The 26439-nt window shown below is 35.2% G+C and overlaps 1 protein-coding gene and 1 pseudogene across 6 annotated transcripts in view; one reads left to right on the forward strand and one right to left on the reverse strand.

The window, feature by feature from the left end:
* Positions 1 to 26439, forward strand: part of IQCM (IQ motif containing M) — a 648904-nt gene that overhangs the window by 131794 nt on the left and 490671 nt on the right. The window lies entirely within an intron of this gene.
* Positions 8576 to 9694, reverse strand: LOC106983567 (40S ribosomal protein S3a-like; annotated as a pseudogene).

A 26439-nucleotide genomic window follows, 5' to 3' on the forward strand; every position in this document is an offset into this window, starting at 1 on the left:
TGAAATCTGATAACTGTGAAGGCTGAGGTTTTGCAGCCCTTAGCTACCTTATAAGTGAAAGTTCTATGATATTTAGAGTTTATTCAGAATCATACTAAGCATTGATAAAAATCTGTTTTCAAATACCATTAAACTCAGATAAATCATATGTTTTTTCCCTTTTTAGAGCCACCTCTTAGTTCATTGAAGGGTTCAGTAATTCTCATGGCTTTACTCTGAATGTAGAAATTTAAGTCTTTTTCCATCTACATGAAACTTACTCCATAGGAGTTTGACCACTGTTTGTTTTCTTTTTTTTTTAGTGCTAAAGAAAAGACAAAATCTTTCTAAAATGTTTATTGAGAGAATCTCAATTACTAGCTACAGATTATTATGAAATTTTGAGTCAAAGGCCTGCAGAATGGGCAGTCACCTACAGGATGTGCTTTGAGGTTTGCTAAAGGTTCTGTCCATGCAAAAATGTTCTGCTGACATATTTGGAATATTTACTAATAGATCCATAATAACTTCATGGGAGATGAAGGCTCCTTGTCTTATCACAGTGACTGGCACATATTAGGCATTAATAAACATTTGTTGAATGAATGAATGAATGAATGAAGACAAATTAAAAGAAGCCACCCAAATGGAATATTTTTCTATATGTATCTGTGTATCTCTTTCAGCATTATAGGCTAAAAGAAAAAGATGAATTTGGGGAAATAAAATACAAAAACAACAATGAATATATACCTGCAAAAAAAGGGCACTGGACACTTTTCTTTTATGGTTCTGGTTTACACTGATTATGTGTAGACTGCAGAGATAGCATAAAAATAAGTAAAATGTTATGCATTTCATTTATATGCTTTAAAAGCAAATTGTTGGGCAGATTATTAGTTTTATGATATAAGTCTCTCAATACTCATATAACTTCATGGGGAGTTGGAAGGTTAAACATGCTGAAAGTATTAAAATTTTCAATAAAATATTATTTCCAAATGCTACAGTATAGTTCTTTTTTCCTTAAAATGAAATGTATTTTTAATAAAATAAGAGTGGAAATTTCACCAGTGCTTTGTTTTAAATGAATTTTTGTTTTATTTTGCTTTGTTTTCAGGCAAACAACTCTTTTATAATAGCAATTTTATTATTATTATTATTATTATTTTTATTTTTTTTTTTTTTTTGGTAAGGTAAGAAATATCTGAAAGTTTGTGGCCAGGACTTACTTAACTATCAGAGAAGTGTGAAAAATGTTGATTTTTTTTTTTAGGTGTGACCTAGGTGTGATCCTGGCTTTGTGTCTTGGGTGAAAAATAATCAATACTTTATGAATACTTTTTAAAATTCATGTTAATTTTTTAGTTCATTTTACAGCTTTAGTCTACAAATTTGTCCAACAAAGCTTTTTCTGGACATCAGTATTAACACTGTTTAGTAAGTTATAGCTTCACTGAATGTCTGAAACAGTCGCTGAGGTCTCTTTAATAAGAGGATGTAGCTTAAATTGTGGAGAATGCAGATCTTGTGGTTTTCTCAGAGGTGTATGATAATTTACTGGGCTCTTAAATTAAAATTGCCCAATTCTTTTTTAGAATAAATACATAATTTTTTAAAATTTAAATTGAAGTTAGTTAACGTCCAGCATAGTGTTGGCTTCAGGAGTAGAACCCAGTGATTCATCTCTTACATATGACACCCAGTGCTCCTCCCTAAAAGTGCCCTCCTTAATACCCCTTACCCATTTAACCCATCTCCGCCCCCGCCCCGCCCCGCCACCTCTGCTCCAGCAACTCTCAGTTTGTTCTCTGTATTTAGGAGTCTCTTATGCTTGCCTCCCTCTCTGTTTTTATCTTATTTTTTCCTTCCTTTAAGTTATTCTTATTAAAGGAAAAAGGAAAGGAAATTAGAACATGGGAGTTAAGACAAAGTCAAGATTTCTATTCATTTGACTTACATATATTATTATGTATGACACATAATAATTATATGTTATATATATAGAAATATATATACTTTATACTACTTGAAGCCTTGCCTTTTAAAGTGGTACAATGGTCCCCCTTTATCTATGGGGAATACATTCCAAGACCCTCAGTGGGTGCCTGAAACTTGAGATAGTACCGAACCCTATATATATATTATGTGTGTTCCTATACACACGTACCTATGGTAAAGTTTAATTTATAAATTAGGCCCAGTAAGAGATTAGCAATAACTAATAATAAAATAGAACAGTTATAAGAATATACTGTAATAAAAGTTACATGGATGTGGTCTGTCTCTCAAAATATTTTATTGTACTACACCCACCTTCTTCCCATGATGATGTGAAATGACAAAATGTCTATTGATGAGATGAAGTGAGGTGAATGACATAGACATTATGACAGCATTAGGCTTCTATTTACCTTCTGACAGTGTGTCAGAAGGAGGATCATCTGCTTCTGGATCTTGGTTGACTGTGGGTAACTGAAACCATAGAAAGTGAAACTTCAGGTAAGGGGGCTACGGGATAGCACAGTAGTGAAGGCACTGAAGTTGTTCTAGTCATTCTAATGAGATTAGAATTCTGGCTCTGCCAGTTTCTAGTTGGAAACCTCATCCAAGTGACTTAATCACTCTATGAGTCAGTTTCCTCATTGATTACATGAGGAATAATAGCAATACCAACCTCAAAATTTTTAGATTATATTTATAACATGTATACCATACATCCTGGTGCTTAATAAAATTGAGCTGTGACTATTAATTTCAGTTCCCTAGATGTAAATAGTAAAGCATATATCCTAAAGGATTTATTACTAGAAGCACAAGACCTACCTCTTAACCACACACTCAACCCTATCACAGCATGGAACTCAGGAAGTGAGTTTTATTGTTAATGTATAAACACAATCACTGTGACCTTTCCTGAATTCAACTATTTTTGTCGTTATCATTGCTAGCATCCTGCTCTAGACCTTGAATCTGCCTGTTTACTTGCTATTTCAATGAATTTGGTAGGTCACACTGAAATTGATATTCTTAAAGCACCCCTTTCACCAGTCATTTCAGAGCTTTACCTCCATCTTTATGATTCTAAGGGAATAGGCCCATGGTAGGAGCTACCCCAGTTCTCTGGGCTTTAGTTTCGTCATCTGTAATCTTCAAGGAAAGAATGAAACTATCTTCAATGAAAAGAACAAAAGGTTAGAATATTTCCCTTACCTGTAGGGTTGCTTCTCAGATATTAAAATCTCTGTACATAATCATTGATTGGAGAGAAGTGGACCAACCCCAGCCTTTGCTCTTAGCAAGATTTCTTACCTTACCCTACTTGGTAAGTTCACAGCCTTGGGACCCTTGGGATGAATCTCATTAAGTATGACCTTTAACTCTGTCTACATCAGTGTCCACAAGACACCTAGGACTTCCAGGTTGCCTCTTATCACCAAAGTCCCACTCCCTTTCTCTCTAATTCTGTATGCCTTCTTTTGTGACCTTATCCCTTATCCTTTTTGCTCCTAGAAACTGTTTATTCTCCTCCCTGAAATCATAGCCAGTAACCAGCAAAAGCCCTAAATCTTTCTCTTCTGCTAAGTGTTCCCTTCAGCTCTTGGTCTCACTAAAATCCGTGCTCTGTCCCTAGCCCTGAGGACATTTCTTTCTCTGCTGTTGTCTCAAGTGGTGATGGTTCTCTCTCCCACACCTCGCCTGTCTGGGATTGGAGATGGAGTAGTGACCTTATTCCTTATGCTGTTCACAGACCATTGTCCCTTCCTATTCTCTAACATGAATTCATCTTTGAATCCCATGTCATCAAATGATATCCTCCATTATCTCTTCTTCTTACAGTAATCTATTGATTTGCATCCATTTTCTCATATCTTAAAGAATTTAGACCCTGGGCCCTTGTGACTTTCTCAAGCACCAGTCTTGTAATAACTGTGATGTGGGTGTCCAAATAAATAAGCTCTCTGACTTATTGGCTTCTGCATTCCTTGAGCCCTTTTCCTTCAATGATTTTGCTTTCCATCATACTACATATATTCTCTAATAGTTATACCTTTGAAATATTTCCAAAACCTGACATTGAAGAGCACTACTATTCACCAGATCACCTTCTAAACTCTAACAATATTTTTAAATCCCACTAAGAGTCTTGGGACCCTAGTGAAAATAGAGGCCTGGCATTAAATTTTTGAATTTCTTCTCTAGCTACACTCATTCCCTTGATAATTTTATCCAAGCTGTGGCTTTAAATATCATTTATGTGCTGATGACTCCAAACATATCTCCAGCCTGGTTATTCTCTTGAACTCCATCTCACATTCAACTGCTTAATCAGCATGTCTACCTGAATTTTTAACAGGCATTTCAAACCTAACATGTCCAACTCAGGAACTCCGTAGGTGTTGTTCTCTTTGTCTAGAAAGCTCCTTTCCTTAGATATCATAGGCATCACCTTTTGGCCACTTCTGGGCATTGTCCAAATGCCTCCTTACCAGTAAGGCCATTCCTGGCCAGTTTATTATAGCAGCAACCATACTTGCCAGCCCTGTTAGGTCACTTGCTTTACTTTGACCTCTAGCATTTGAGATCTCAGGACATGTTGCTTCTTTCATTTATCTGACTTTGTCTGCCTCCTCCTGATAGAATATAAAATCCATGAAGACGGATAGTATTGACTGATTTATTCACTACTAAATCCCTTGGATCCAGAATCATTCTTGGCACATAGGAAGTACTCACCATGAGTGAAGATACCATTTTATTTTCTAAGAGTGGTACCAATTTGCATATTTATTTTTTTCTATTTAATGAAGAAATTTATCTAATTTATTAGAATAAATAGTTCCACCCATGGAGCTTAAATATGCTGTTTTCATTTTGAATAAAAAATAAAGCTGAAAAAAATACAGCTCTATGTGTGTGTGTGTGTGTGTGTGTGTGTGTGTGTGTGCATATGTGTTTCTGAGAACATAGTGAACAACTATGCGAGGAAAGACTTTTGGGTACAGAACACCTAAAAATGCTAGTTAAATATTAAAAGATAAGATTAAAAACCTGGCTGAACGAGCAGGAAAGCATAAAAATAGTAAAACCAGAAAATATAAGAAAGTCTGATTCCACAAGGTTTTTATATTATTTAGAGTAGTTTGTTTTTAGGGCTCATACCTATTCCTGGTAGCTTACAACTCTCCTAGGTAAAACAAACAAGCAACAAAAAATTTGTATCACTTCTGTCCCTTTTCCTTTCAATCAATCATATATAGATATATACATACATACACACACACACACACACACATATATATATATATATACACACACGTATATATATATATACACACACACACACTCATATTAGATCTCAGGAATCCAGAATTAGATTAATAGATTAATTTTTTGTCATGATGCATTCTCATCACTTGTTCATGAGTTGCCCTCTTTTATTTCATTTATTTAATAATATTGATAGCAACTGATATCTACTTATTTGCCCTTGTCAAATCCTGTCTCTTTGCTTCCACCCTAGATTCCTAGATTTGGAGTGTTATTAAATTCTTGATACTAATCTTTCGTTGTATTGTGACTGGTCTTTTCACTTCCTTTAAGGGTGTCTTTGATAAACAAATGATATTGATTTAAATATGGCAAAATTGAACAAAAATATTACCCTCTTTGGGGCAATAAAATGAAATGCTGTAGGTTTGCTCTCCCCCAATCTTGAATTTCTTACTCTCATTGTCCACTACTCCAGTTTTGTCTTTTTTTAACTGTAATCTCACAAGCTATGCCATAATTGTCATTATTTTATAAAAAGATGATGTTTGTTTAGATTTGCCTGTCCCCGGGTAGATATCAAGAATTGCAAAAAAACTTACAAATTGTCCAAAGGAACTGCAGATGGACAGTTTTCCTTTTATTTAGGGCTTTATAAAGTCTCAATAATATTTTATAGTTTTCTGCATTTTTTAAAGATTTATTTCCGTGCATTTGATGTTTTTGATGCTATTTTAAATGCTATTTAAAATTTTATTTCAGCCCTACCCCAGTTTCTGCAACCTAGAAATACAGTTAATCTTTTTATATGGACCTTACATTCTATAGACTTTATAAATTAACATAATTTCTAGTAGTTAATCTGGTATATCTGTTGATCCTTCTAGATTTTCTAAGTATATAATCATGCTGTCCATGAATGATGACAGTTTATGTTCTTTTCTTCCTATTCTGGGTCTTTTATTTATTTCTTCTTACCTTATTGCATTTGTTAGCCCCCCTGAACAATGTAACACAGAAATGGTGAACAGCTTTCTCATTTTCTATCTCAGAAGGAATTATTATATATATTAGCATTAAGTATAATGTATAGTATTTGTCAAAGCCTGTCTATATTAAAGAAGTTCCTACTTAGTGAAGAGGTTTCATCATGAGTCAATGTTGAATTTTATCAGATGATTTTATTTTTATCTCAAGGTGATTATATGATTTCTCTCCTTTGTTCTCTTAATGTAGTGAATTATGCTCATTGATGTTCAGATGTGAAGCTAATCTTCAACCTTGGAATAAACCAAACTTGAATTTAATTTGCTAATATTCTGTTGAGGATTTTTAAACTTATTTTGAAAAGAGAAATGACCTGTAATTTTCCTTGTTTATAATGTTCCTGTCAGGATTTGGTGTTGAGGTAATGAAAATTATACAATAAGTTGAAAACTATTCCCACTTTGTTCATTTGTCTGGAAGACTTTGTGTAAGATTGTGCTATTTTTTTTCTTAAATGTTGGGGGAAAAATCACTAATGATGCCACTTGGCCTGGAGATTTCTTTATATGGGATTTTAAAATCATAGATTAAATGTCTTTAATAAGATTGGAACTGATGAAATTATTTTAATCTTCTGCCAGTTTTTATAAGTTATGTTTATAGTAATATGTCCAAGTTGTCAAAATTATTGCCACAAAGTTGTCCATAATAACATTTGTACTGATGTCTCCTTTTTAATTTTCTGTATTAATTATTTAGGTTTTCTCTCTCTCCCTCCTTTCCTTCCTTTTTCTATTGGGTCAGTTGTGCTGAATGTCTGTCAACTTTATTTATTTGATTTTTAAAGAAACAACTTTAGGCTTAATTGGTTTTCTTTATAGTGCATTGCTTTCTATTCCATGAATTTCTAGTAATCATTATATTTTCCTGCTCTCCATGTTGGTCAGCTCTGAGTGAGTGCTTTCTTTGAGATCTTAATATTTGTTATTTGATTTTACTTCAGCATTTACTCATTACAATGAAAATTGTCTAAATACTGTATATATGGTATTATTATCAATTACTGTGATGGAATCTTCTCTCAATAAAATGGATGAGTTTAAGGAAGGCAGCACATACCCTTTAAAAATAGCCAGTAGAGGGGCACCTGGGTGGCTTAGTCAGTTAAGCATCTGACTCTTGATCTCAGCTCAGGTCTTGATCTCAGGGTCGCGAGTTCAAGCCCCACATTGGGCTTCTCTCTGAGCATGAAGCCTACTTAAAAAAAATAGCCAATAGAATGGTAGACATATGGGAACTCAAAAAATGCTTTATAAATAGCTTTTGTCCCCTGTGAAGATAACTGAAAATAAACAAAACCTTTCTGTTAGACTCCTTTTGTATTGAGATCACTAGCCAAATGTTAGGTTTCATTTTTTTTCAGTTATAAAAATACATACAACTATATTAAAGAACAATTTGGAAAAAAGAAAAAAGAACTTGTCAATTAATGCCACCACCCTCCCACAGCTGTGCTTAACAACTTAGTTTATTTCCTTTCAATTTAATTTTGTTCCTTTGCATCTTTTTAAAACCTAGTGGCAATACTTAAATTTTTTTTCTAGTTAAGTCTAATGTAATAGTTTTCTTTCATTAATTGGATATAAGCATCCATTTCATTTTCTCTCAATGAATACAAGGGAATTCTTCCCCGTGTACCAGTGCAGCTAACTCTCCAGCTTCTTCACTTGCTCATCAGAGGTTATTCAGGTACTAGTCAGCTTGGGTTGCTAAAACAAAATGCCATAGACTGAGTGGCTTAAACAACAGAAATATTTTCTCACAGTTCTGGAGGCTGAAAGCCTGAGATCAGGGTACCTACGTGGTTGGGTTCTGATGAGAGCTGTCTTCCTGGCTTGCAAACAGCTGCCTTCTACCTGTTTTGTCACATGGCCTTTTCTGAGAGGGCACATTCAGAGAGAGAGAGAGAGCTCTCTGGTCTCTTCTTATAGGGGCATCATGCATGAGAGTCCCACCCTCATGACCTCATCTAAACTTAATTGCCAAAGGCTCCATCTCCCAACTACCATCACCTTGAGGGGTAGGCTTTCAACGTAAGAATTTGGGAGGAACAGAATTCAGTCCACAGCACTCAGTACTAGAGGAGGAAAAACCATGTTCTTTGTTCCTGCCTTTTGACAGTATGTGAAGCCGGCTGAAGATAGGAAGGGAGGAGGGTAGAGAGGTATTTTCAACTCATTTTGGAAGTGGAAAATAGAATTTTTAAAATAATACCTTATTTTTTTTAAACATCACAAATAAGATTTTTTTTTATTTGTCACCATTAAATGTCTGAATTTTAAACAGATTCTTGGACTGGTGGCTCATATCCATCAGCTTATTCAACGTGAGCACCGTTCTCATCCCCAGTAGTATTTCCAGAACTACTACCTTCACTGTGAAGTTCCATGAGCTTTCCCAATTCAGACTTGGTCGTCTTCAGCATTTTTACTTTTCTCACAAAGATATCATGGGGTGGATAAATAAAGTGACGACTCTTTACAATGTCTTTTCTGATGCTGTCTAGAATCAATTTATTGACCAATTCTTTCAAGTCATTTGTCTCCACTTTTTGGGTCATGATTTTTGTCATCTTTTTCTGAATCTGGAGGACCTGTTGGTGCTGAGCATAAGAGGTCTTCCAAATCTGATTGTTGTTGTTGTTGTTGTTTTTTAAGTAAAACCAACACAAACAGATGAAGCAAATAACCATCGGTAGTCTTGACATCAGCATGAGCTTCAATCATGTTCTGCACTTTTTTGACCATGAAGCACATTTTGTCATGGGTAAGGTCCATGCCATGGAAAGATGCCCTGGACATCCTCAGTAATTAGCTTCAATTTTCTAAATACAACTTCCTTATTCTGCAGATCAGCAAGGCTCACTTTAAAAACATGACCCTTAAGGACATCAGATGCGATTTTGGTTCCATGTGTTCTGGTAACTCGTGTTTTCCTAATATTTCTTATATTGAACGTATCTGGTGCTTTCATATTATACCAATCTTTCTTAGAAAATGGATCAACCACTTTCTTCTTGGCTCCCTTTTTGCTGCCTTTCATAAGATGCTTGTTCTTGCCCCCAAATAATAAATTCTATACATTCTAAGCAGATTTAGTTTTATTCAGGAATCCACTATATTACAACAGGTGCAGTGAGAGGGAGACAATGCTGGCCTTGTGTACATTTAGACCATTGCTACCTACCTTTTTGATTCTGTGATCCCCTATCTCCCCCAATTCTACTGTAATGATCAAGTACCTTCTCATAAATACTTTCATTTGTTGATACAATGTCAGTTATTATTTTATACCTAGGAAATTCCAAAAGTTATTTGAAAAAAGCTGTAATTTAAGATATTTAAAATATTTTTATTATTTTTTTGCCACAATGGCTACTAAAAACATTAATTGAAAGATAGATGTTTTAACAAAGTAATAGAATAAATTTGTTTTTAATACACTAATAACATAATTCGTATCACTCCTTACTGGTAAGTTTCTTTTTATATGTTGTATTCTTGATTCTCATGGGATTTTCAGGCAAAGTTCATCTAACTTTTCCCATCATTGGTGTGAAGAAACTAAATATTAAAAAGTATGTAAGTAGCTCAAATTTCAAGTATTAGTTTTCTGATTCCCAGTTCTCATTCCATTTTATTGTATTGCTTTATATAGGTTCATATTGTCTTATATGTATCTATGAATATTTTGCTCTTTAAATATAAAATTGGGATATTTTGTTCAAAGCTTTTATTTTTTTAAGTAAGCTATACAGCCAAAGTGGGGCTTGAACTTGTGACCAAGAGTAGCATGCTCTACTGAGTGAGCCAACCAGGTGCCCCTAAAATTGGGATATTTTAAGGCTATATTTCCTGACAAAACAGAGTAATTCAATATAGGATGGGCTTATAAAGTGAGTATTTTGTAGTACATAAAATGTTACGAACTAAAGGGTAGTGTAAATTTGTGTAATTTTTGAGTTTTTCTCCATCTGATACTATGTGGTCTAAATACGGTGTTTCTCACTACTGTACATATTTTTTAGAATTACATTTTCAATTAGTCTTCCAAGTTTATCAATAATATTGTTACATCATATATAATTTTAGAGTGTTAGCCTTTATATTGAATTATAAATTAGTTTCTATTGCTGTTTAAGTATATAATAATATATTAGGAAATATAGCTTTTTTGCATTATTCCCCACTGCTCACATTAATAGACATTTTGTAAAAACACAAGTGTTTTCTCTGAAAATTCACCTTGCCTCATCATTTTTAGGAAAATGTAAAAAGTATTTTTAATGTACCAAATTCTAAACAATCAAAAATTTTCATGCTGGGAAAAATGCATCCTATGATATTAGAAGTGTTCAGCAAATCTCTAAGAGATATTTGAGGAATGTGAAAAAGCTCTTTTTATTCCATTACAAGAATACCTGTGTCTTGAATCCAGGTATTTCTCTGTTCATTTATATACTCTGTCAGGAAGAGGAAAACCCAACAGGGTTTAGCTAATTTTAGCTAAGCTAATTTCTGAAATTTCAAGAGATTGAATATATCATCTATAAATATTGATGGTATCAGGAAGATACATTCCACAGTGGATTACAGATATTTCTTATGCAAAATAATCTTGAAATAAAACATTTAAGCATTATAAGCATGTAATTCATTTATATACCCTGAAGCAAGATTGAAAGGGGATCATTAGACCAATGATGTTAATAAAAACAAAATGCGAGATGTACTTATAATTTAAATTTTCTGGATGAAGTGCCAGGGTGGCTCAGTTGGTTAAGCATTCAACTCTTGATTTTGACTCAGGTCATGATCTCACAGTTTGTGAGTTCAGGTCCTGTGTCAGGCTCTCCACTTGAGATTCTCTCTCTCCCTCTCTCTGTGTCCTCCCCATCTCTAAAAAATAAACTTAAAAAAAATAGATTTGCTAGTAGTCACATAAAACAAGAGAAACAGATGAAATAAATTTTAAACACACTGAATTTAACCTAATATATATAAAATTCATCATTTAATACGTAATCAATATGAAAAATTATTAGTATCATATTTTACATTTCTTTTTTTCTTACAAATTCTTTAAAATCTGGCATATAATTTAACATACAGCACATCACAATTCATACTAGCCACATTTCAAGCCCTCATAGCCACACTTTACCGTACTGAGAACACAGGATTAGGATTTTGGCCTCCAGTGGATGTTGATCACTCATTTTTGTGATCATGCTTGGCACATAGTAAATGGACAGTAAATGTTTAAAGAAAAGAAGAAAAAAAGATAGCAAAGAAAGGTCATAGAAGTTTGTTGCCTGATTGGAATATATATATCCACTTATTAGATGGATGACCTTGGTAAGGGTATTTAGCCTTCCTAACCTCAGTGTTCTTTTGTAGGAATGAGACATTTGTATTTGCCTTTCAGTATTACTGCGAGAGAATTAAATGAGGGTATCAAAGGTAGAGCACCTACTTGGTTTCCTTCCATCCCATTTCCCTTCTGGAATCTGAATTGTCCTATATTAGATAACTTAATCTATTCATATCCACTTTTATTAGATTTCATAAATTGCCCCACCAAACATTACATTTTTTTCAGTTAAAGTGAGTGGAATGGAAGGAACTAGAATCAGAGTAGGAGGTTCTTGGCATTTAGATTATAGCCAAGGACAATTATGTTAAATTGCTTAGCATGCTGTGGAATTAATTGCCCATGATCTTAATTATAGATATTTAATATTTAATTTATAAAACATCCTTTAAACATGCAGGTCTACATTCAGATATATGAACATTTTGGTAAATAAGCTTCAGTCAGGTAGACAGTTTAAAATGTTAATGCAATGATCACTTCAGATCTTCTTATTTCCCTTCTGTTCAGACCTGAACTGCTCAGGGACTTGAAGCAAGAAATAGAAGCATCATCTGTTTTGTTTTGTTTTGTTTTGTTTTGTTTTGTTTTGTTTCGTTTCCTCCATTCACACATTCACATACACAATATAAAATACATGTAGAGGTGTGCAGAAAACATACACCTATGGTACTGGGCTGGCTTCATGGGCATGTGACCCTGAAGTCACACAGGACTCTGCCCCTTAGAAAGGGATCAGCTCTTGGGGATTAATGCTGTCTGGTCATTGTCTTGAAATTCTAAGTAATTTACCTTTAAATTTGTGGTTTGTAAGTAAGTCTAATAGGATAATGGAACATGCAAGGGAAGCTTGGGGCCTTAATTCCCAGTTGGTCCCACCTCCTCCTCCCTACTTATACCCCAGGGATGGAGTCTTGACCACCCGCTCCCTCCCGGGTTCCAGCTCAGCGACTGCAGACACATGCCTTCTGCCCTGTTTGTGTCTGCAGAGCAAGGAGGGTCTGGTGAATGAGTGCAGCCTGCACACCTGAAGATCTGCACTGGCCCAGCAACAATAAATTGACAACAATAAATTGCAAGTCAAAACCACCATGACAGACTGAAAGACAGCAATGAGCAAATGGAAATCTGTTATGATGTGATGAATAATTATAAAGTTAAACCTGTGTCAGCAGTACCCAGATCATAAAATAGAATGTTGTCAGCACTCAGTTGTTATCCCCACTCCTACCTTTTCTCCTCCCATTTGGAACACTCTTGTTCACCCCCCAGTGTTAACCACCAGCTTTAGTTTTGTGGTAACAATTTACATGTTTTTCTCTGTAGGTTTACCACCCAGACTGATAGAGAATTATTGGTGCCTATTTAAAAAAAATTACATAAATTATATTATACTATCTATAGTTTCTGTGCCCTACCTGTTTTGCTCAACACTGTTTACAAAATTTTTCCATGCTGTTACAGATTACTGTATTTTGTTCATTTTCACTAATGTATGGTGTACCATTTTAAGAATACATAATGCAGCATTTAGTCTATTCTTGATGGACATTTAAGTTGTTTTCACTTTAGGGCTGTATCAGCGCTACTGTGCATGTCTCCTGTCGTATGTCTGCAAGAGGTTCTCTATATATCAAGGAGAGAGTATTCTGGTTCATGGGCTACGTATACTTTAAACTTCTCAATAATGCCAAACTATTCCAAGATTGGCACTAATTCACATTCACACTTGCAGAGAATGAAGTCCCATTGTTTCACAGCCTCTTCACTTGAAATTGTTAAAATTGTAAATTTGTGCCAATCAGTTGGGATTCAGTGTTTAAAATTTTTTAATTTGCATTTTTCTGATTATTCATGAGGTTGAACCTCATCATATGCTTCTTAGCCATTTGGATTTCCCCCTTTTTTTTAAGTTTATTTATTTTGAGACAGAGAGAAAGAGAGAGAGAGAGAAAGAGAGAGAGAGAGAGAGAGAGAGAGCATGCGCATAAGTGGGGGAGGGGCAGAGAGAGGGAGAGAGAATCCCAAGCAGGCTCTGCACACAGAGCCTGACATGGGGCTCGGACTCACAAACCTTGAGATCATGAGCTGAGCTGAAATCAAGAGTTGGATGCTTAAACCAACTGAGCCACCCAGGTACCCCTGGATTTCCTCTTTAAAAAAATCTTGTTCAGTTATTTTTTTCCATTTTTCTTTTGATTTGTTGCTTTTTTCTTATTGAGTTAAAACATTTCTCATAAAATCTCATAAACTGCATCTTTGTGCACTGCATGTGTTAGAAGAAGTCCATGGCTTGTCTTTATAAACTGTTTTATTGTATCTTGCTAAATAGAAATTGAATTTATCAGTGTTACCTTATGACTATTTCTTTTTGTATCTTATTTGAAAACTTTAGTGTAAAACTTTTGCTACCTAAAGGTCATTAATGTCCATTGATGTCTTCTAAGTTATTATGGTTTTATGTTTATATTTAGTTTTTAAGCTTTTTGGAGTCTGTTTTGTGCAAAGTGTGAGAGAAGGGTCCAGTTTCATTCCCTCCCCATTCTTCTCACCCTCCTCTGCCATAGTGACACTCACTTGTCCTAGACATACTTACTGAAAAGGCTCTCTTTACCCAGTGGTCTTCTGGGCCACCTCTGTCATATACTAAATGTCCACATATGCATAGATCTGTTGCTATGTCTTATTCTGTTCTACTGATCTGTTTGTCTAGTCTTAGAAGAGTACCACATGCTTCTAATTACCATATGTTTATAATAAATCTTTTGTCTAGATTTTTAGCTATTTGTGACAGGAGGCCATTCCCATAGTAGTTACTATTTCAAAAGTAGAAGACATATTTTCTTTATATGTAACTGTGAGTCTCTCCCATGGACAATAATGGAGTTTGTATATATCTATTTATTCTTCCTTCCTCTATCTGTTATCCACCAATGATTTTATTAGATATGTTTTTTCTCTTAGAGTGTAGGTATACACTAAGAATATACATGATAATGATTTCACTCATATGTGGAATTTAAGAAACAAAACAAATGGGCAAAGGGAAAACAGAGAGAGAGAGGCAAACCAAGAAACAGACTTTTAACTATGGAGAACAAACTGATGGTTGCAAGAGGGAAGGTGGGTAGGGGGAAGGGTAAATGGGTGATGGGGATTAAGGAACACACTTGCTCTGGATGAGCACTGGGTGTTGTATGGAAGTGTTAAATCACTACATTAAACTCTTAAAACTAATATTATAGTGTATATTAACTAACTGGAATTTAAAGTAAAACTTTAAAAAAAGAGTATACATGGTAAAGTATACATGATAGTCCTACTTTAAATATGCCTATTTTTGTACCAAGTGATTTACTAATTCCAAATGAGAATTTTCCCCCTTTAACTATAAAAGATGTTGAAATCAGCATTTACCAACTTACATCATTTACCAACTTCTTTTCCTTCTTAAAATTTCTGTTAGTTATTTATTGATTCTGTCATCTAGGCCAGGGTGATACTCTTATGTCAAGCTCATTTTTCTTGAGGATTTTGTACACATTTCTCTACTGCCTTGTAGTTTGCAGCTTTGCTTTTTATAGTCATATTGTTCTTTTTGCCTGCCTATTTTTTTATTTCTGAATTCTCGTGATATTTCTGAGATATGTTTTGGTGAGCATTATACTGTGATGATTTTTTTTCATGACATAAAGTATGTCCTTCAATTTGAAGGTTCTAATCTTATTTCATTTCAATGATTATTTCTTAAATTATGTATTTAATATATTTTTATTCTATTACTTTGTTTCTTTTCTTCTTTTGCCTGTTTCCTATGTCTATCATTTTTCTTATAATCCCTTTAAGCTTTCTTTATTATGTTTCATGTTCACTGCTATCAATTCAATTTCCAGTGCCCCATACTGTCTTCATTTCTGCAAATGATTTAATTTTTTCCATTTACTTCTTTTTGGGCTCCTTCAACTCAAGCAGTGATCTCTATTGTCTCACTATATTTTTCTTCAGTTTTTATATCTTTTTATTAAGAATTCTTTATATAGAGGCAATTACCTTTTTTCTTCCAAAAACTTTCTTAGGCAATGCATTTGGTTAAAGAGTTTATCTTATTTGTGGCAATATGTTTCATTTTTTTTCCCTTGGCAACATTTTTTTCTCATGGTATTCATGTGTCATTTTAAAAAATGCCTTTTACATTTTATTTGTTTCTGCAATATATATTATGATTATGATTATGATTATTTACTTCTAATGGGGTGTGTTCTTCCTGGACTAGCCATTTGTAGGAGGTTTGCATATAGGAATGGACAGGACAATGTTCCTGCTTAATGGAAAACACCTTTTTTTTTTTTTAAGTTTATTTTTGAGAGAGAGAGAGTGAGTGAGTGCAGGGAGGAGCAGAGAGAGAGGGAGAGAGAGAGAGAATCCCAAGCAGACTCCACACTTTCAGAGAAGAGCCATATGGGGGGCTTGATCTCATGAACTGTGAGACCATGACCTGAGTCAAGGTCAAGAGTTAGATGCTTAACCAACTAAGCCACCCAGGTTCCCTGATGGAAAACACCTTTAATGATGCAGATCGGTGGTATGCATGAGTTGTTTTAGTCTTTGCTTTTCCCCAACCATTTTATTTCCATTCTGAAGGACAACTCACAGTGCTGAATGTCTCTCCTTACCCTTTGCTTCAATTGGAGGTTGAGTCCTGAAAATATGCCTCATCTATATGATTTCTCATTCAGTCCCAACTTCCCCACTTTTTGAGATCTTGAGATAATGTGGCCCAGGGCACTTCTGCTATCAGTATAGACCCTTTATTTTTCATTTTTCCCCCAAAGGGATTTGCTCTTCAAGATGTGGCTACTTATTTTAGAGATCTATCCTCTGTATTACCTGAGATCTACAATGGTGGCATCTTTAATTTCATCTTCTTTCACATCCACTTAACTTTCATTTTTTAAATTAAAAATTTTTTTTTCACATTTATTCATTTTTGAGAGACAGAGACAACAGAGTGTGAGCAGGGGAGGGGCAGAAAGAGAGGGAGACAGAATCTGAAGCGGGCTCCAGGCTCTCACTGATTGTGAGATCATGACCTGAGACGAAGTCGATCACTCAACCACTGGGCCGCCCAGGCTTTCATTTATATTTGGAAGTTCTGTCTTTATAGCATGCTTCTAGGTTTTAGATGGTTTCTTATTTAATTGAAGGAATTTGTTTTTCTGGTGTTTAATTTTTAGTATTGATTTTGGACTATTTCCAAGAGAAGAAGGGGGAAAGATTGTATTTTTATTCCACAATTATAAGCCAGGAGGTGTGATACTATTTTGAGGAACTCAAGCAAATGCCAATAAGCAAGTCTCCCTGAAAGAATTATAATTCATACATTAATCTTTAATGCAGAGAATATTATTATCTATCTGTATTTTATGTTAAATGATAGTCTAATAACCTCCTCAACAGTTACTGATAAGATATAAAATTTCAAATAACACTTTAATAAGGTTTATTGGTTTGTTAGTGCTGCTGTAACAAATTAAATTTATTGTCTCACAGTTCTGGAGCTGGATGTCTGAAACCAAGGTGATGGCAGGGTCATGCTCCTTCGGAAATCTTGAGGGGGGGTCCTTTCTTAGCTTTTCAAGTTTGTAATAGCCCTAGATGCTCATTGTCTTGTGGCATAGACATGTGCCAGTCTCTGCTTCTGATTTTATATTTTCTTCCTATATGTCTCTGTGTTTTTCCTCTTCTTATAAGGACATGAGTCATATTAGATTAAGGGCCCACTCTACTTCAATGTGACTTCTTCTTAATTTAATGAATTATATCTGCAGTGACCCTTATTTACCAAAAAAAAGGTCACATTCTGAGGTACTAGGCGTTAGGAGTCTACATATCTTTTTGGGGAACACAATTCAGTTTAGAACATAAGAGGTTGTATCTTTTGGAAGATAATGGATTAACTGATTATTCTAACTTACTATTTTCCTTTTAACAGATAAACAAGGTTTTTGTGAAACAGCTTTAAAGTATTCTTAAAAAAAACACAAACATTTTGCTTTTTATGACAGTTATATTGAACCATTGAGACATATTGATTTCTTTATTTTAGTACCATGTTTACATTTTATCATTTCTAAATTGGGAAGAAGGTGTTTGGAGACCTACCAGTGATTAATATCTCAGGAGATATAAATTTAGTCCAACATTACTTAGTTATCTACCCATGGACAGGTAAAATGTGTTACCATGTAGCCAAGGAAATATGGACATTGGAATTGCATCTTTTTTTAGTTTGTAGATAAAGGAAATCTATTAAACTTTGATTTTAGTAATTTGACAATTCTGATGAAGCATTTATTTCACTTACTGAGGTGAAGGAATATTTATATACAGCATACCTTTTGAAATAATAAAATAGGGGCGCCTGGGTGGCGCAGTCGGTTAAGCATCCGACTTCAGCCAGGTCACGATCTCGCGGTCCGTGAGTTCGAGCCCCGCGTCAGGCTCTGGGCTGATGGCTCGGAGCCTGGAGCCTGTTTCCGATTCTGTGTCTCCCTCTCTCTCTGCCCCTCCCCCGTTCATGCTCTGTCTCTCTCTGTCCCAAAAGTAAATAAAAAACGTTGAAAAAAAATTGAAATAATAAAATATGTTAGATAAATTATGTTCTAAAAATATATGAAAAAAATTACTGAAGGACTAAAAAGACAGTGGGGAATACCACACGTCAGTTTTTCTTTAACTGTCTGTAACTAGAGTGGGAAGCAGAATATTGGAGTGCCAAACCAAAGCCTAGTAAATCCCAATTTGGATAAATAATAAAAGAAATATATACTTTGAAATCAGTGAAGATAAAGAAGACCAAACAAAAAAAAATATTTTTAAAAGTCGGGGGGGGGGGAGGGAGGAAGGAAGGAAGGAAGGAAGGAAGGAAGGAAGGAAGGAAGGGAGAAAGAAAAAGAAAGAAAGAAAGAAAGAAAGAAAGAAAGAAAGAAAGAAAGAAAGAAAGAAAGAAAGAAAGAAAGAAAGAAAGACTCCACAGCAGGAGCAGTAAGATAATCAATTTCTCAACAGTGACAATGAAAGCCTGAAGTTAATGGAATAATAACCCTAGTGTGCTTACAGTCATACCTGCTAGTCTAAAAGTCTACAGGCATAGTCAATATCTTTCAAGAGGTTCAATGAGGATGTGATTAAATAAACAAAGACTGAAAGTGTTTATGACCAACAGAATCTCATGAAGGAAATATTAAAGATGTACTTTAGGGGGCATCTGGGTGGCTCAGTTGGTTAAGCAACCAACTTAAGCTTGGGTCATGATCTCATGGTGTATGGGTTTGAGCCCTGTGTCGGGATCTGTGCTGAGAGCTCAGAGCCTGAAGCCTGCTTTCTATTCTGTGTCTCCCTCTTTCTTCTGTCCCTCCACTGCTTGCACTCTGTCTCTCTCTGTCTTTCAAAAATAAATAAACTTAAAAAAAAAGATGTACTTCAGGACAAGAAAAATATAGATTTAAAAAATCACAAATATTTACAAGAAAATAAACTGATGATGTGCAATAGCAGTAATAATATCTAGTGAGTCTAGAAAATATAATTAAAATATTAAATAGTGATTATAATATTATCTTTAAATTAACATAAAAGTTAAAGTATTCTAGAGAATTTAGTTTATCCAAGAAAAGGATAAAGTTTTTGTTATGTATGCATTTTTAATATCTAGAATATAATTTTCTAAAGAGTGTATCATTCAAACTGATGGAAGGTTAAAAGTAGCATAATAAAAAGTACTTAGCACAAATGAAGGAAGGAGAGAGGGAAAAGGAGTAAGTGACAAAATAGGAAAAATTAGATAGTTACAAAAAATATTACTCATTGAAAATAAATGAAAAGAGATACTTCAGTTAAAAGTCAAAGAATTTTACATTGTAGGGAAAAGAGTCAACTCTATGTTACTTATGAGATACATTTAAAACATAGAATATAGAAAGTTGAAGTAAAAGGTTTTTCAACTTTCTTTTGATCTCTGTTAGCATAGTGTATATAGTTCAATACTTTTACCAATGTTAAGAATATAAAAGGTGATATCGCTGTAGATATCGTAGACATAGAAGAAGAAAGGGGGGATGTTATGCCAGAAGTATTGAAAATGTAGACACAGTAAAAAGGCTTCTGGAAAAATATAATATACCCCTAACTGGCTCAACAACAACAAAAAAATACGAAACTTCAACTTTCACAATCATTAAAGAAAGTAACTCCTTGTGGAAATCTTTCCACAAAAACTGCTAGGGCAGATGGCTTCACTGGCAATTTCTATCAGGCATTCAAAGAATAAAAACCTCTAATCTCATATTTCAGAAGTAGTTAAAATTTATATTTTGGAAATATAAAGGCTTTATTTTAGTCTAGGTTTAATCAGGAGACATGGAGTACACAGTGATTTAAACAAGGGATATTTAATATGAAGAGATATTAAGCCATGATAAAAGAGATGTAAGAGAATCGTACCATGTATCTAACGCTGAAGGAGATCATCCAGGGATGGAAAGACTTTGAGGGGGCCTCCCGTCCCCACACTGGAGAACATGTAGTTGCAGCCTGCTGGAAGGCAGAGAAGTTCACTGTGTGACCGGAGATGGTCAAGCAGGAAGCAACCTTCTGAGTTGCTCATGAGCTTCATGCAGGGGCAGGCACACAGGTGTGCAGGGGGAGTGGGTGTACTGTTGTGCAGGTGGGAGGCCTGGAATGCCCAGTGTCCACCTAGGGAGAGGATACATGAACGGAGGGAGTCTGGTGGCAGTGCTGGCAGAGGGTCTGGAGTGCAATCTCCGTGTTGCAAGGACTGTGGAAAGTAATCACCAGGCCAGACTGGGGCTGTGAGTTTGCCAAGGGATCTATACCTTACGTGTACATCTGATATACTAAAGAGGGGCACCGCATATGAGTGAAAATAAAAGGGACTTTCTGGTACATTGTACTAGAAAGGTTAATTATCCCTATAGAAAAAGGTGAAACAGGGCAATTATCTCACATCATCTTCATCTTGAGGAATAGTGACTAAGGGGAAGGAACATCATAGGGGTTTCTAGTGGCTAGAAATCATGTCATCATTCACAAGGATGTTGGTGAAAATTTATTAAGCTGAATTCTCATGTTTAGTTTTCTGCATGAATTCTATTTCAATAAAAGATTAAGAAATGTGAATTTTTTCATGGAAATAGTATAGGGAAATATATCCAGGACCTTGGGGTAGGAAAGGATTTCTTAAATAATATACTAAGTCCCCAAACATAAGCGAAAAAAACCTGTCTAACTTACCTACATCAAAATTAAGAAATTCTGTTGGTCAAAGGCACCATAAAGAGTAAAAAGTGCACACAGTGGGAGAAATACTCAATACATACACCTACCAATTCTCTAAAACCCAATGTATGTAGCAAATTTTTTCCAACTAAGGAGACAATGAGAAACAAACCAATAGAAACCTGGACAAAAGACTGGAAAGGAAATTTGAAATGAGGCTATCCAAATCCCTTATCAACTTATAAAGAGATGATCAACCCCGTTAGTGATTAGGTATATGCAAAAGAAATCTAGGAGATTCAAGATCGCACCCACCAGGGCATTATAGATCTAAAAGACTAATGGTACAAAGTGTTGGTGAGGATGTGGAAGGCCAGGAACTCTCACTCTGCTAGCATCAAGTAAAGCTTAGTTGTAGTGATTCTACCTCTTAGCTTGTGCTGTGGAGCAGTGCATCTCACCCTGTACTGCATATTATTCACACAGACTTTAATATGCAAATGAATCTTGTTAGAACAGAGTTTCTGATTCAGCAGGTCTGGGTTAGGACCTGAGCATCTGCGTTCCTATAAAGCTCCCAGGTGATGATGATTCTGCTAATTCATTGACCATACTTTTCACTAGTATAGCCCCAGAGAACCTTTTGCACACTTGCACCAGAATGCACATGCAAGAATGTTCATAATGGCTTAGTCTATAATAACTTGGAACTGGAAGCAATTCAGATGTGATCAACAGTACAATGATGAATAAATTATGGTAAATGCATCTAAAGGAAGAGTATACAGCAAGAAAGTGAACAGCCTACATCTACATGCAGCAACGTGGATGAGTTTTATAAACATAATGTCAAGCACTAAAAGCAAAACATAAAAGTACTGTATTTTGATAGATGGAGTTCATATAAAAAGGTAAAGCTAAGTTTCATAGTTTAAAACCATTGGCACATTTATTTTAAAAAGGAATGTTTAAAAGAATATTCAGGAAAGGAGTTAATTCTTGGGGGATGGCAAACACTTAAGGAAGGAAGGGATCTGGAGTGGTGGCATGTATATTATTTCTGATACTAGGTGGCCCACTATTTCCTGAAAACTGTACATGTAACGAGGCCCACTATTTGTTAAAAACTGTACACATTATAATTTATGTGCTTTTCTCTATGTATGTTACATTTTAAAATGGTAGATTTTTAAAAGAAAAAAAAATCACCATGAAAAGCAATGCTGTGTACCTATTCTGCTAGAGTCTTGGGAATAGGAAGTCTTAGAGTGACCAATGGGCCCAGATTGCCCTGGGCTCAGGAGGTTCCCAGGATTTGTGACTATCAGTGCTAAAACAGAGGCAGTCTTGCATAAACTGGGATGGTTTGGTGACTGGGCATCTGGACCACTTTACTACTGGAGAGGTCATCAAATACGAAGGATAGGTCCTGGACATCTCATCAGTTGTAAAATTATGCTAGGAAATATAATAGTAGGAAGGCAGAGTAAACTCAGGTTTTAAAGTAGGAATCTAGGGGCGCCTGGGTGGCTCAGTTGGTTAAGCATCCGACTTCGGCTCAGGTCATGATCTCAGGTCCGTGGGTTCGAGCCTCGCATCGGGCTCTGTGCTGACAGCTCAGAGCCTGGAGCCTGCTTCAGATTCTGTGTCTCCCTCTCTCTCTGACCCTCCCCTGTTCATGCTCTGTCTCTCTCTGTCTCAAAAATAAATAAACGTTATAAAAAAATTTTTTTTTAAATAAAGTAGGAATCTAAAGGTAATCCATTGGAGAGATGTATTTGGAGTTTCTAGTTATAGCATCTAGGAAAAGGCCACATTGTTAAACCATCAGTTGGGTTTCTTAAGAAGCTCCTGACTGCCAGTTTTGTCCTGCCTGATCATCCTTTCTGGTTATCATGGGCAACTTCTGGATTTTGACTGAATTCTTTCATTTTACACCCTCCTCTCTGGCTAAATAGTTATACTAAGTCTCAAGTACTCTGTACTAAGACATCTCTAAAAATGTTTGAGTGCCCTGGGAATTTAGAGCTCAGAGCCCTAACTCCTCATTTTTATTGCTGTCTCCACTGAGAGATGGAAACGCTTCTACCTCCTGCTAGAGCTACTCATCATCCTTTAGTATCCAGCTCAGGTGTCCCGTCATCACCTATGAAGCTATCCTTGGACTTCCTCGGCTAGAAATGCCTCATCTCTGCGTGAGCCTCTGAAACATACATCTAGTAAACACTTACCACAAAGTGCTATGTGTTGTCTTTATTTACTTTTCCCTATTCGACTGTGTATTTCTCAAAGCCTGGGGCTGTGTATTGTTCATCTTGTATTCTCAACACTTAGTGCATGTGTGGCAAAGAGTATGCATTTGGTGTTTAGTTGCACCTAGTAAATATGAATTAAATACCTGCTGGGATTGTAGACAATAAAACCATGTATTGAACTGAAATACTAGGTGTAACAATTTATTTGGCCCTGAAGAAAACCACACTACATTATTATTCTTAAGGTTTAGTAAGTATTGCTTGCCTGATTGAGTGTAACAGTGGTAAATAACATTTTTGATTGAAAAAAAGGTAGAAGAAAAAAAATAAAACACAAAAAAGTAAGCACTGATCTGTAGGCTACTCTTATTGAATGTAAATGTCTTAGAACATAAAGCTCTCTGTGGTCCATACCGTGTTGTGTGTGAGTTCTGTTAGGTAACCGCATTTATTATTCCTAATTAAGAAAAATAACTGATGTGTTTTTTCCCTCTAATACATATGGCAAAGGCTGATACATATTTTATGGACCAGTAGGCCCCATTTGTGTCCCTAAATATAATTTTGAACCTATTTGAAATCTGAGGAGAACTATTCATTACTATGTCCTAACTCATAGAGAAACCAAAGTCAGTCATTCTTCAAATTTAATATCCTGGAACAATATCTTAGTGTTCTAAAATATACTTTAAGCCAATGAAAATCTCTGTTGTATTTGGATGATTGAGCTTTGAAGGAGCTCCAAATTTTCCTGTGCAGTCCATGAGATGGGTTTATAGTTTAGATAGATGAAGGCAATAACTGTTGAGATCACAGAATATCCCTTCTTTGCTAAAGGGAGAAAAGAATAGTTTTGTCATTCCTGACTGCTTTGCACAAAGTAAAATATTTCATTGCTTTTAAGTTGGAATTAATTTATAGCAACTATTCAAAAAGGTCTATTCAATTACACACCAATGAGTATGAAAATGGATTTTCTATTTTATGACCCTTCATTTTTATCAGTTTGTGCTAAGCTATGTCCACTGGGAAATACAGTGTATATAAGGAATGTTTCTTTCAAGCATTTTATACATATGAATCTTTTAAACATGAGGTGGTGGAACTATGGTGGCAAAATATAATTCGGTTGCTTATAAGCAAATAAAAGCCAAGGTAGTATGACTTGAAGGTTTACTGGGGTTTAGCAGTTCTTCAAAGTGTCATTTATTGTCATACTAATTACTTGTACCATCAGTCCTATAAAGCAAATCTCTGTGAGAGCATTTTATGAAGGTGGTTTTATTTGTTGTTGTTTTTAAATAGTTTTTTAATGTTTATTTTTGAGAGAGAGAGACAGAGCACGATGGGGAGGAGGGGCAGAGAGAGAGGGACAGAATCTGAAGCAGCCTCCAGGCTCTGACCTGTCAGCACAGAGCCCAACACAGGGTTTGAACCCAGGGACCACAAGATCATGACCTGAGCCGAAGTCTGACACTCAACTGACCGAGCCACCCAGGTGCCCATGTTTGTTTTTAATTTCTTTTTTATTTTTATTTTTTCAATATATGAAGTTTATTGTCAAATTGGCTTCATACAACACCCAGTGCTCATCCCAAAAGGTGCCCCCCTCAATACCCATCACCCACCCTCCCCTCCCTCCCACCCCCCATCAACCCTCAGTTTGTTCTCAGTTTTTAAGAGTCTCTTATGCTTTGGCTCTCTCCCACTCTAACCTCCTTTTTTTTTTCTTCCCCTCCCCCATGGGTTTCTGTTAAGTTTCTCAGGATCCACATACTACCCTGAAGGCGGCCCATCTCATCTGAAGCTAAGCAGGGTCGGGCCTGGTTAGTACTTGGATGGGAGGTCCTTGTTTGTTTTTTAATTCTCTCTTTCTTTCTCTTCACTGGAGTATTTTTTCTTGAATATACACACTGAGAATTTAGCTTTGTCCTTGACAACCAAAATTTCAATGTTGCTTAATTCACTTACAATGACTTTTGAACTATTTTTTAGAATATGAAAAGCAAGATCTTATTCCTTAATTTGCCTGTTTTTAAAGTCAATTTTCCAACTGGATTTAGAAACCTTTTTTTACACCTAAGGTAGTTTCTCTGGCATAAGTCTTACAAATTAGGATTAATAATTCATGACCATGTCTGCTATAGAATATTTTGGAAACTTATCTTACCTAAAAAATGGAAGGCTAAAGCATGGAAATAAGTATAATAGAAAATTATAAAGTCTTCTTTTTCTGGGTTTCTAATTTTGGCTTAAATTCCTCTGTGGGGCAAAATTTGGTTCAGTAATATATTGAAGACAATATTTAAATGACTGATACATTTTCACTTAATTGTGTTTAAAAAATGAGACCATTTATCTCTCACTTATAAAATTGGGAAAACACATGGACTTTTAAAAAGAATTTTGATGTTTTTCACAGTCTTAATTGCTCCCTAATCATTTTTACCTAATTGTAGGTAAATGAAAGTGGTTTTCCACAATTAATCTGTAGAACATGAATTTTTAAAATGGTATTTTTATTTTTCAATTTTTAGTGTTTCTGAAATAATACACAATTAAAATAGGTTTTTGTGTGGGTCTGATACCACAGGTCTTTAAAAACAATTTCCATTAGAATTAATAAATTGATGTAGAGAAAAATAATAAGTGGCTAAATAAAATTACAGTCATTCACTCATTACTCTTTAGTTTTCTGTTTTTCTAAATTTTTTAAATGTTTTTATTTTTTTTATTTTTGAAGGAGAGAGAGAGAGAGACAGAGCATGAGCAGCAGAGGGACAGAGAGAGAGACACAGAATCTGAAGTAGGCTCCAGGCTCTGAGCTGCCAGCACAGAGCCCGGTGTGGGGCTAGAACCCACAAACTGTGAGATCATGACCTGAGCTGAAGCCTGACGCTCAACTGACTGAGCCACCCAGGAGCCCCTAGTTTTCTGTTTTTCTTTCGTCAGAGTTAGGTATTTAATTACCAGTGAAAATGAGAACAAGTATTTTCTGAAGACTACATCAAAGATATTATCTAGTTGCTAAAAATCTTTTAATATATTTTTGGCATGGTTAAAATTGTCTTTGTATCACAGGATTGGCTTAAAAATGAAAGAAAAAACTTGGATAAAAATAATTTCTTTAGGAAAAGTGAGGATCTTAATTAAGGACAAAGCCTTAAATGGAGGTATTAGAGGTAGAAAACGTGGTTAGATTTTAAGGAATCAAAGA

Source organism: Acinonyx jubatus, chromosome B1, assembly GCF_027475565.1.
Source record: "Acinonyx jubatus isolate Ajub_Pintada_27869175 chromosome B1, VMU_Ajub_asm_v1.0, whole genome shotgun sequence".
In the NCBI taxonomy this organism is placed as follows: domain Eukaryota; kingdom Metazoa; phylum Chordata; class Mammalia; order Carnivora; family Felidae; genus Acinonyx; species Acinonyx jubatus.